This window comes from Triticum urartu, chromosome 4A, assembly GCF_056163025.1.
Source record: "Triticum urartu cultivar PI428250 chromosome 4A, HENAU_Tu73, whole genome shotgun sequence".
Lineage (NCBI taxonomy): Eukaryota > Viridiplantae > Streptophyta > Magnoliopsida > Poales > Poaceae > Triticum > Triticum urartu.
The window spans coordinates 616,869,889-616,883,412 of NC_141876.1; positions in this window are offsets into that span (position 1 = coordinate 616,869,889).

Sequence of the window (13,524 nt, forward strand, 5' to 3'; positions counted from 1 at the left end):
ACGGAGGAAACGGACCTCCTACGGTCGAAACGGGGGTCCTGTTGATCGGGAGGGGTGTGGCGTACCGCAAAACGGACGAAACGGACTTGTGTTGGAGCGCTACGGTCGAAACGGGGGTCCTGTTCATAGGGAAGGGTGTGGCGTACCGCAAAACGGGAATCCACGGGATACTGTTCATCTCCACCGTCGACCCCCTCCAGCCTCCACGAGCTACTGTTCATCCACCATCGACCTCCTCCAGCCTCCACCTGCGACTGTTCATCCACGGGCTCCTGTTCATCCAGCCACCACCGCGCGCTACTCCACCGGCTACTGTTCAACCAGCCCTCTCCACGGGCTCCTGTTCAACCACCCCTCCACGGGCTACTATTCATCCTGCCCTCCACCGTCTACTGTTCATCCTACCCTCCACGGGGTGGTCCTGTTCATCCATCCCTCCACGGGGTCCTGTTCATCCAGCCCCAACCGGCTCGATCGATCGGGATCCTGTTCATCCAGAGGCAACACCACGGGGTTCTGTTCATCCACCCCCACCGGGAACTATTCATCCAACCCCCCTGCAACGCTCACTGTTCATCCAGAGGCAGCATCGACCGGCTTCAGTTAGCAGCAGTAGCGAAGGAATCACTCGATCGGGTTCAGTTAACAGACATTGATCGATCGCTTGGGTTCAGTAACACGTAGCCTGCAGTGCAATCGCTCGGGTTTAGTTAGATCCCAACGCCTCGCTCGAGTTCAGTTAGAGCCAACGCCTCGCACACACGCGCGTACGTGTACGAGAGAAACATGCATCGCTCGGCCCCCGACCTCCCACCGTAACCGGGAACTCCCTGAAATTTTCCTCGCCCTCGCTTATACCACGGTTTTTTCCGTCATGGACGGCCCAAAGAATGTCATGCAGCTGCGTCTCCGGCCCGCCCAGGACGAAAAGCCCATTTTTTGTCATGATTTTTTTGTCATAGAAGTAGGAGCCCACCACATCTATGATGATACCAGGTTTTTTCACAATTATCGTCATAGAAGTGTCATATGTATGACAGGAAAAAAAATTCATTCGGCCCAAAATGTCACGGATGTGTCTTTTTTTGTAGTGTTACCTTGTAGATCCTAAGGTCTATGGGGATGTGGAGCATTGTGGTTGCACTACGTAAGAAGAAGAGGACTAGGAACCCAAGGGAAGGGAGGAGACGAGCTCAGAAGAAGATGAAGTCCCATTACCTCAACCTGGGGACATGCATGTGGAGTTCAAAAAGTCAAGCCTCACGGATAGAGTAAAGAAACCTAAGATCGAGTTTATCACTTTTCGCCACTTGCAGGAAAACAAGCAGGAACTATGCAAAAAAATACTGAGCCTGGGGCAGGAGATCGATGACCTAAGGGAGCAAAATTCTGTCCTCAAGCGCAAATTAAGGAAGAAGCCTACGCCATCAACAAAACCATCACCTTCTTCACCAACAACGAAGAACTGAGCATCAGGTATGGGCACTCCCCTTGGCAACTGCCAAGCTTGGGGGAGTGCCCCGGTATCGTATCACCATCACTTTTATCTTTACCATTTTTCTTAGTTCGATCCTTTTGATAATATCTTGATCTAGTAGAATAAAGTTTTAGTATGATCTAGTTTTGAGTTTTGCTTTATGATCCCTCTATTTAATCGAGTCCGTGAGCTATATAATAAAGATTAGTGTTGAGTCAAGGGCTTGATTATCTTGCTATGATCTTGAGCGAATAAAAGAAAAAGAAAGAATAAAAAGAGATCATATGGATCTTATGGAGAGTAATGAGCTCACATATAAAGAGTATGATGAATAAAAGTTGTTGAGAGTTGACAAACATAGTTTTGGTCATCATTGCAATTAATAGGAAGTAATAAAGAAAGAGAGGTCTTCACACATAAATACACTATCTTGGACATCTTTTATGATTGTGAGCACTCATTAAAATATGACATGCTAAAGAGTTGACGTTGGACAAGGAAGACAACATAATGGGTTTTGTTTTCTTACATCTGAGATAAATTATATTGTCATGGATCATCCAACATGATTGAGCTTGCCTTTCCCCTCATGCTAGCCAAATTCTTTGCACCAAGTAGAGATACTACTTGTGCTTCCAAATATCCCTAAACCCAGTTTTGCCATGAGAGTCCACCATATCTACCTATGGATTGAGTAAGATCCTTCAAGTAAGTTGTCATCGGTGCAAGCAATAAAAATTGCTCTCTAAATATGTATGACTTATTAGTGTGGGAGAAAATAAGCTTTATACGATCTTGTGATATGGAAGAAATAAAAGCGACGGACTGCATAATAAAGGTCCATATCACAAGTGGCAATATAAAGTGACGTTCTTTCGCATTAAGATTTTGTGCATCCAACTATAAAAGCGCATGACAACCTCTACTTCCCTCTTCGAAGGGCCTATCTTTTACTTTTATCTTCTAACTTATATAAGAGTCATGGTGATCTTCACCTTTCCTTTTACATTTTATCCTTTGGCAAGCACAATATGTTGGAAAGATCTTGATATATATAGCTAATTGGATGTGAGTCTTCATGAACAATTATTGTTGACATTACCCTTGAGGTAAAACGTTGGGAGGCAAAACTATAAGCCCCTATCTTTCTCTGTGTCCAATTAAAACTTCATACCCATAAATATTGTGTGAGTGTTAGCAATTGTGAAAGACTATATGATAGTTGAGTATGTGGACTTGCTGAATAGCTCTTATATTGACTCTTTCCTATGTTATGATAAATTGCAATTGCTTCAATGACTGAGATTATAGTTTGTTAGTTTTCAATGAAGTTTATGATTCATACTTGAAATTGTGATTGAATTGTTACTCTAGCATAAGAGATCATATGACAATAATTATATAAGCTACTGTTCTAAGAATGATCATGATGCCCTCATGTCCGTATTTTATTTTTATCGACACCTCTATCTCTAAACATGTGGACATATTTTTCGATTTCGGCTTTCGCTTGAGGACAACCGAGGTCTAAGCTTGGGGGAGTTGATACGTCCATTTTGCATCATGCTTTTATATCGATATTTATTGCATTATGGCATGTTATTACACATTATGTCACAATACTTATGCCTATTCTCTCTTATTTTACAAGGTTTACATAAGGAGGGTGAATGCCGGCAACTGGGATTCTAGGCTGGAAAAGGAGCAAATATGAGAGACATATTATGCACAGCTCCAAAAGTCCTGAAATTTCACGGAAGTTATTTCCAGAATATATAAAAAATACTAAGCGCAAGAAGTACCAGAGGGGGCCACTCACCAGCCACGAGGGTGGGGGGCACGCCCTACCCCCTGGGCGCGCCCCCCTTCCTCGTGGGCCCCCTGGTGGCCCTCCGATGCCCATATTTTGCTATATGGAGTCTTCCGTTGAGAAAAAATCATAAGCAAGCTTTCGGGACGAGACTCCGCCGCCACGAGGCGAAACCTTGGCGGAACCAATCTAGGGCTCTGGCGGAGCTGTTCTGCCGGGGACACTTCCCTCTGGGAGGGGGAAATCATCGCCATCGTCATCACCAACGCTCCTCTCATCGGAGGGGGCCAATCTCCATCAACATCTTCACCAGCACCATCTCCTCTCAAACCCTAGTTCATCTCTTGTATCCAATTCTTGTCTCTAAGTTTGGGATTTGTACCTGTAGGTTGCTAGTAGTGTTTATTACTCCTTGTAGTTGATGCTAGTCGGTTTATTTGGTGGAAGATCATATGTTCAGATCCTATATGCATATTAATACCCCTCTGATTATGAACATGAATATGCTTTGTGAGTGGTTACGTTTGCTCCTGAGGACACGAGAGAAGTCTTGCTATTAATAGTCATGTGAATTTGGTATTCGTTCGATATTTTGATGAGATGTATGTTGTCATCCCTCTAGTGGTGTCATGTGAACGTCCACTACATGACACTTCACCATTGTTTGGGCCTAGAGGGAGGCATTGGGAAGTAATAAGTAGATGATGGGTTGCTAGAGTGACAGAAGCTTAAACCCTAGTTTATCCATTGCTTCGTAAGGGGCTGATTTGGATCCATATGTTTCATGCTATGGTTAGGTTTACCTTAATACTTCTGTTGTATTTGCGGATGCTTGCAATAGGGGTTAATCATAAGTGGGATGCTTGTCCAAGTAAGGACAGTACCCAAGCACCGGTCCACCCACATATCAAATTATCAAAGTAACAAACACGAATCATATGAACGTGATGAAAACTAGCTTGACGATAATTCCCATGTGTCCTCGGGAGCGCTTTCTTCTATATAAGAGTTTGTCCAGGCTTGTCCTTTGCTACAAGAAGAATTGGGCCACCTTGCTGCACTTTATTTACTTTTGTTACTTGTTGCTCGTTACAAATTATCTTATCACAACACTATCTATTACCTATAATTTCAGTTCTTGCAGAGAATATCTTGCTGAAAACCGCTTATCATTTCCTTCTGCTCCTCGTTGGTTTCGACACTCTTACTTATCGAAAGGACTACGATAGATCCCCTATACTTGTGGGTCATCATGGACATGCTGAAAAGCTCTTATATTGACTCTTTCCTATGGTATGATAAATTGTAATTGCTTCAATGACTGAGATTATAGTTTGTTAGTTTCAATGAAGTTTATGATTCATAGTTGAAATTGTGATTGAATTGTTACTTTAGCATAAGAGATCATATGACTATATATATATTGTTGTTCTAAGAATGATCATGATGCCCTCATGTCCGTATTTTATTTTTATCGACACCTCTATCTCTAAACATGTGGACATACTTTTCGATATCGGCTTTCGCTTGAGGACAAGCGAGGTCTAAGCTTGGGGGAGTTGATACGTCCATTTTGCATCATGCTTTTATATCGATATTTATTGCATTATGTGTTGTTATTACACATTATGTCACAATACTTATGCCTATTCTCTCTTATTTTACAAGGTTTACATGAAGAGGGGGAATGTCGGCAGCTGGAATTATGGGCTGGAAAAGGAGCAAATATTAGAGACCTAGTCGGCACATCTCCAAAAGTCCTGAAACTTCACGGGAGCATGTTTCAGAATATATATAAAATATTGGGTGCAAGAAGTACCAGAGGGGGGCCACCCACCGTCCACGAGGGTGGGGGCGCGCCCTACCCCCCTGGGCGCGCCCCCTGCCTCGTGAGCCCCCTAGTGGCCCTCTGATGCCCATCTTTGGCTATATGGAGTCTTTCGTAAAGAAAATATCATAAGAAAGCTTTCGGGAAGAAACTCCGCCGCCACGAGGCAGAACCTTGCCGGAACCAATCTAGGGCTCCGACAGAGCTGTTCTGCCAGGGTAACTTCCCTCCGGGAGGGGGAAATCATCACCATCGTCGTCACCAACGAACCTCTCATCGGGAGGGGGTCAATCTCCATCAACATCTTCACCAGCACCATCTCATCTCAAACCCTAGTTCATCTCTTGTATCCAATCTTTGTATCCAAACCTCAGATTGGTACCTGTGGGTTGCTAGTTGTGTTGATTACTCCTTGTAGTTGATGCTAGTTGGTTCACTTGGTGGAAGATCATATGTTCAGATCCATTATGCATATTAATACCCCTCTGATTATGAACATGAATATGCTTTGTGAGTAATTACGTTTGTTCCTGAGGACATGGGAGAAGTCTTGCTATAAGTAGTCATGTGAATTTGGTATTCGTTCGATATTTTGATGAGATGTATGTTGTCATCGCTCTAGTGGTGTCATGTGAACGTCGACTACATGACTTCACCGTTGTTTGGGCCTAGAGGGAGGCATTGGGAAGTAATGAGTAGATGATGGGTTGCTAGAGTGACAGAAGCTTAAACCCTAGTTTATGTGTTGCTTCGTAAGGGGATGATTTGGATCCATATGTTTCATGCTATGGTTAGGTTTACCTTAATACTTCTATTGTAGTTGCGGATGCTTGCAATAGGGGTTAATCATAAGTGGGATGCTTGTCCAAGTAAGGGCAGTACCCAATCACCGGTCCACCCACATATCAAATTATCAAAGTACCGAACGCGAATCATATGAACGTGATGAAAACTAGCTTGACGATATTTCCCATGTGTCCTCGGGAGCGCTTTCCTTCATATAAGAGTTTTTCAAGGCTTGTACTTTGCTACAAAAAGGATTGAGCCATCTGGCTGCACCTTGTTTACTTTTATTACTTGCTACTCGTTACAAATTACCTTATCACAAAACTACTTGTTACCGATAATTTCAGTGCTTGCAGAGAATACCTTACTGAAAATTGCTTATCATTTCCTTCTACTCCTCGTTGGGTTCGACACTCTTACTTATCGAAAAGGCTATGATAGATCCCCTACACTTGTGGGTCATCACATTGCCTCTTTACCGACTGATGAAGAAAGCTGATAAGTTCGAGTGGACTCATGAAGCTGACGCGGCATTTGCAGAGCTCAAAGCCCTGCTTTCCACCCAGCCGGTGCTCGCTGCCCCAATCAGCAAAGAGCCTTTACTGCTTTATATTGCAGCCACTGGACAAGTTGTCAGTACAGTACTCACGGTCGAGTGGGAAGAAGAAGGTAAAGCCTACAAGGTTCAGCGCCCAGTATATTATATTTCTGAAGTCTTGACTCCATCCAAGCAGAGATATCCGCATTATCAGAAGCTTGTTTATGGAATTTACTTGACCACAAAGAAGGTTGCACATTATTTCTCAAATCATTTGATTACAGTCGTCAGTGATGCTCCATTGTCAGAAATTGTGAACAATAGGGATGCAACTGGTCGAGTGGCAAAATGGGCGATTGAGCTCCTTTCATTGGATATCAAGTTTGAGGCAAAGAAAGCAATCAAGTCCCTAGAAATAGCCGATTTCCTCATCGAGTGGGTTGAGCAGCAACAACCGACTCAGATTCACTCGGAGCATTGGACTATGTTCTTTGACGGTTCCAAGATGCTGAATGGTTCTGGTGCTGGGGTAGTACTGGTATCCCCCCGAGGCGACAAGCTCAGTTACGTTCTCCAGATTCACTTTGATTCCCCCAATAATGATGCTTAATATGAGTTAGTTCTGTATGGGTTGTGTATGTCCATTTCACTCGGCGTCCATCGCCTAATGGTTTACAGCGACTCAGACTTAGTGGTCAATCAAGTGATGATAGAGTGGGACATCAGGAGCCCAGCCATGACTAGATATTGCAATGAAGTAAGAAAGTTAGAAAAGAAGTTTGAAGGGTTAGAGCTCCACCATATACCTCGACTGAAGAATCAAGCAGCTGATGACCTGGCGAAGATAGGTTCTAAGCGGGAGCCCATTCCCAGCAATGTGTTCCTAGAGCATCTTCACACACCGTCAGTTCAAGAGGATCCTTTCACAGAAGAGCTGCCGCAACCAAAAAGCTCCGCCGATCCGACTGAAGTCGAGATTCCAGCCGTGGTCGACCTGATCATGGAGGTTTTGGTCGTCATCCCCGATTGGACGGTGCCATATATTACCCATTAAAGAGCATCTCCGTCGGTCCTCCGTGGAGAACAGAAAGGCAATCGGCGAGGAGGTGGCTCGGCTTCTGTCAGCTGAGTTCATACGCGAGATTTACCACTCCGAGCGGCTCGCGAATATTGTCATGGTCCCCAAGAAGGACGATTCACTTCACATGTGCATTGATTTCAAGCATATCAGTCGGGCCTGCCCAAAATATCATTTCCCTCTCCCCCGCATCGACCAGATTGTCGACTCAACTGCGGGGTGTGAGCGTTTGTCTTTTCTGGATGCATATTCCAGGTATCATCAGATCTGACTGTATGGACCCGACGAAATAAAAACGGCTTTTATCACCCCATACGGGTGCTTTTGCTATGTTACCATGACATTCGGTCTCAAGAATGTTGGTGCCACATTTATGAGGATGATTCAGAAGTGCCTGCTCACTCAAATCAGTCAGAATGTGGAAGCATATATGGATGACATCGTGGTTAAGTTGCGTAAAGGTTCCGACCTGCTGACTGACCTTGCTGAAACCTTTGCCAATCTGAGGAGATATGATATCAAGCTTAATCCGTCAAAGTGCACATTCGGAGTCCCGGGTGGAAAGTTACTCGGATTCCTTGTTTCCGAACGAGGGATCAATGCAAACCCAGATAAAGTTGGTGCAATCCTCTGAATGAAGCGCCCAGTGCGTGTGCATGACGTTCAGAAGCTCACTGGTTGTTTGGCCGCTTTGAGTCGATTCATCTCTCATCTCGGTGAAAAGGCATTGCCTCTTTACCGACTGATGAAGAAATCTGATAAGTTCGAGTGGACTCCTGAAGCTGACTCGGCGTTTGCAGAGCTCAAAGTCCTACTTTCCACCCAGCCGTTGCTCACTGCCCCAATCAGAAAAGAGCCTTTAGTTCTTTATATTGCAGCCACTAAACAAGTTGTCAGTACAGTACTCACGGTCAAGCGGGAAGAATAAGGTAAAGCCTACAAGGTTCAGCGCCCAGTGTATTATATTTCTAAAGTCTTGAGTCCATCCAAGCAGAGATATCCGCATTATCGGAAGCTTGTTTATGGAATTTACTTGACCACAAAGAAGGTTGCACATTATTTCTCAAATCATTCGATTACAGTCATCAACGACGCTCCATTGTCATAAATTCTGAACAACAGGGATGCAACTGGTCGAGTGGCAAAATGGGCGATTGAACTCCTTCCATTGGATATCAAGTTTGAGGCAAAGAAAGCAATCAAGTCCCAAGCAATATCAGATTTCCTCGCCGAGTGGGTTGAGCAGCAACAACTGACTCAAATTCACTTGGAGCATTGGACTATGTTCTTTGACGGTTCCAAGATGCTGAATGGTTCTGGTGCTGGGGTAGTACTGGTATCCCCCCGAGGCGACAAGCTCAGTTACGTTCTCCAGATTCACTTTGATTCCTCCAATAATGAGGCTGAATATGAGGCAGTTCTGTATGGGTTGCGTATGGCCATTTCACTCGGCGTCCGTCGCCTAATGGCTTACGGTGACTCAGACTTAGTGGTCAATCAAGTGATGAAAGAGTGGGACATTAGGAGCCCAGCCATGACTGGCTATTGCAATGTGGTAAGAAAGTTAGAAAATAAGTTTGAAGGGTTAGAGCTCCACCATATACCCCGACTGAAGAATCAAGCAACTGATGACCTGGCGAAGATAGGTTCTATGCGGGAGCCCATTCCCAGCAATGTGTTCCTAGAGCATCTTCACACACCGTCAGTTCAAGAGGATCCTTTCACAAAAGAGCCCCTGCGACCAAAAAGCTCTGCCGATCTGACTGAGTCGAGATTCCAGTCATGGTCGACCTAATCATGGAGGTTTTGGTCGTCATCCCCGATTGGACGGTGCCATATATTGCGTACCTGCTTAGGAAAGAACTTCCAGAAGACAAAAATGAAGCCTATCAGATTGTCCATCGATCCAAAGCCTTCACCGTGATAGGTGGATGGCTTTTCGGAGAGAATGTTACCGGAGATGCCCAGCGATGCATTACACCTGAAGAAGGTGGAATGATCCTCAATGACATCCACTCGGGGACCTGTGGTCACCATGCGTCCTCTCGGACCATCGTGGCCAAAGCATACCGAGCGGGATTTTATTGGCCGCGAGCTAATGAGATGGCAAAAGATATAGTCGACAAATGTGAAGGTTGTCAGTTCTACTCCAACATGTCCCAGAAGCCTGCATCATCCTTGAAGACCATTCCACTCGTCTGGCCATTTGCTGTTTGGAGATTGGATATGGTCGGGCCTCTGAGAACCGGCAGAAGTGGTTTCACTCATTTGCTTGTAGAAGTCGACAAGTTCACTAAATGGATCGAAGCCAAACCCATCAAGAATCTCGATTCAGGCACTGCCATCAGTTTCATCACAGAGCTGACATTCAGATATGGAGTCCCTCACAACATTATCACAGATAATGGCTCCAACTTTGATTCTGATGAGTTCAGAGCATTTTGCGCTTCCCAAGGCACTCGGGTTGACTACGCTTCAGTCGCCCACCCGCAGTCTAATGGACAGGCAGAAAAAGCAAACGGTTTGATCCTCCAAGGGCTGAAACCCCGATTGATGCGTGACCTCAAACATGCAGCAGGCGCTTGGTTAAATGAGCTTCCATCAGTCCTTTGGGGATTAAGAACAACACCGAATCAGTCAACTGGCCGAACTCCCTTCTTCATGGTCTATGGGGCTGAAGCCGTGCTGCCGAGTGATTTGCTTCACAATGCACCCCGAGTAGAACTGTTCTCAGAAGCTGAAGCTGAACAAGCTCGACAAGATGATGTTGATCTTCTTGAAGAAGAAATATAGATGGCCTTGATCCGGTCGACCATTTATCATCAAGATCTCTGTCGATTCCTTGCCAAAAACGTGAGAGGTCGAGCATTCCAGGAAGGAGACCTTGTGCTCCGAGTGGATCAGCAACATCCCCACAAGCTTGCTCCTGCTTGGGAGGGTCCCTTCATCATCACCAAGGTGCTCCACAACGGAGCATATCACCTCTACAATGTGGAACACAAGAAAGACGAGCCACGCGTTTGGAGTGCAGTGCTGCTCCACCATTTTTACACTTAAACATTCGGTTTGACGAGATGTAATAAGAAGTACCTTTCAGTTTGTTTATCAAAGACACAGTTTTACAGTCTCTTAAATGATTGTTCTTATATATGCATGTGTTCAAAAAAACCAATGGGTGGCTTAGCCGCGAATCCGATTCGCCTAAGTTTTAAAAATCTTAGCGAGTGAAGAGCAAACCTCTCACTCGAGGGCTTAGCCGCAAATCCGATTCGCCTAAGTCTTAAAAATCCTACCGAGTGATGAGTAATCCTCTCACTCGGAGGCTTAGCTGCAGTCCCATACTTGCCTAAGTTTAAAAAATCCTACCGAGTGATGAGCAATCCTCTCACTCAGGGGCTTAGCTACAGTCTCGTACTTGCCTAAGTTTTAAAAATCCTACTGAGTGAAGAGCAAGCCTCCCACTCGAGGGCTTAGCCGCGAATCCGATTCGCCTAAGTTTTAAAAATCCTACCGAGTGATGAGCAATCCTCTCACTCGGAGGCTTAGCTACAGTCCCGTACTCACCTAAGTTTAAAAAATCCTACCGAGTGATGAGCAATCCTCTCACTCGGGGGCTTAGCTACAGTCCTGTACTCGCCTAAGTTTAAAAAATCCTACCGAGTGATGAGCAATCCCCTCACTCGGAGGCTTAGTTGTAGTGTCGTACTTGCCTAAGTTTTTAAACCTCCAAGTGAAGAGCAATCCTCTCCCTCGGAGACTTAGCCACACGCTCCATCTTGATCCACAAGGACGACGAGGTGCAGGTCGTCTGTGACCCTCTCCTCTGAGCTGCGCCACAAATACAATGTACGCACTATCTTGATCCACAAGGACGACGAGGTGCAGGTCGTCTACGACCTTCTCTTCAGAGCTGCATCACATGTACAAAAGTCTGTTCCGAATGAAGAAACAAGTTCCACTCGGTGACAAAGGCAAGCATATTCAAAGAAAATCCAAGTCTAGATAAATCCCACGAGGTTCCGAACCGCAGATAAAAGTACTCGGGCATCAGGCCCGAAGGAGTTTAACGGTTACAAAATCACTCGGCATTCCGAGGAAAATTTGATCTGAGCTTAAAGTTTGTTCACTTCGCGAGAGGAGGGCTGGCAGGCTCGACGAACTCATCCAAGTCGATTCCATCTGCAATGCGAGTGGCTGCTTCGATGAAGGTTTCCATAAAGGATTGGAAGTCAAGCTTCTTGGTATTTGCAACCTTGAGCGCTGCTAGTTTCTCTTCCTTGGCTTCTTTGCAGTGGACACAAACCAGAGACAGAGCAACATCAGCACCACACCGAGCAGATGACTTCTTCCATTCCTGCACTCGACCCGGGATCTCATTAAGTCGAGTCATCAGGGATTCGAGATCGTTCTGAAATGTCACCCTTGGCCAAAGCGCTGTGTCAATCCATGACACGACCACCTTCAGTCACGCAAGGTAGTCCATAACGCTGGCAAGGCGAGACTCCAGTCGGAGCACGTTCATGACAGCTTCATCCTTGACAGGGGAGTTGATGGGGTCCAAGCTCATTTCAATTCGCCCAGTCTCTTCCTCGAAGTTTTGACAGAATTCTGAACACACAACAAAACAATGAGTCAACAGTTATATGATGAGTCGACAGCAGCAAATCAGTCGGACAAATAAAAACACCTTCAAGCATAAGGAACAACTTCTTGGCAAGTCCTCCGAGATAAACCTCCAATTAATCTCTCTAACGAGTGAGATCTCCAACTCGGTCAGTCAAAGCCACCTTGTCCTTCTTCAGTTGCTCAACTTCCTTGTTGGCCTCGCCAATGGCAGTCCTCAGTTTGGCGTTTTCTTCTTCTAATTAACTTGCCGACTGAAGCCAACTTCTTGTCGGCAAGTTCGTTTTTTTCTCGCGCCGTCTTCTAAGCTGCGGCAAGGTCAAGGTCCTTCTGTTCCAGCGCCTGCTTCATTTTATCTAAAGAAATAACATTCTTCAGACGAGCTTGGAGTTGTCTATTTTCACTACGCATGTCTGCTCGAGTAGTGTCACTCGGTTCAACGAATGGAAAGAAAAGATGACAAAGCAAAAAGTCGGCAAGTTATTACCTCCCATGGCAGTTGCTTCATCATGTGCCTTCTTCAAGTTCTCCTTGGCTAGAGCCAGGTCGAGACCGACTTGGATCTATTGTTTCTGCAAATCAGCGAACTAGCTCCCGAAGTCACAAGATTTCTGCAGTCAATAAGTAAGACATGTCAATCGACTGAGACAAAGATCAATTGCTTCCAAGCAAAAAAGATACAAGTTCAAGTCATTACCGCAAAAGAGTTCTAAGACTACTGTCGAATCAAACATTCAACAGTAGTCTCGGGGACTACACCTAGTGGGTGCACTTGGCGTGCCCCCACTGGTTCTGCTTTCCACTCGACGTGGTTCAAAAAAACAAGAAGAAGTGTGGCAATGCTTGTTCTCAGACCACCGCCGACTGCCCGCAGTCGACCGCGGTATCGGGGACTACACCCAGTGGGTGCACTGGGCGTGCCCCCACTGGCCCGGCTCCTACTCGACACGACCTGTCTAAACTGAGTGGAAGAACTGTAAAGAGATATTTTTGATAAAGACCTTCGCTGAATCAAACATTCGACGATGGTCTCGGGGACTACACCCAGTGGGTGCACTCTGCGCACCCCCACTGATTCAAAGATACACTCGACATGAAAGGTCGACTCAAGTGGAAAAATTACTTAGCAAAAGTTGAAACCACCCAGTGAGTGTACAGATGCAAGATGCAGACTCTTGATAGATGCACATTATGGTTCCAGAACACTCATCCACAGACATCTTACGGATAGTAAAGTAGCATATCCTAACAGAACAAGCGTCAAGCTAAAGATCAGTCGGAAGTCAACTAACCTAGACATTAGCCTGGAGAGCTGAGCTGGCGTCATAAGCAGCTTGGCTGGCATCACGCACCACCTTCATTTGCTCCATCATAAGGCCCGCCT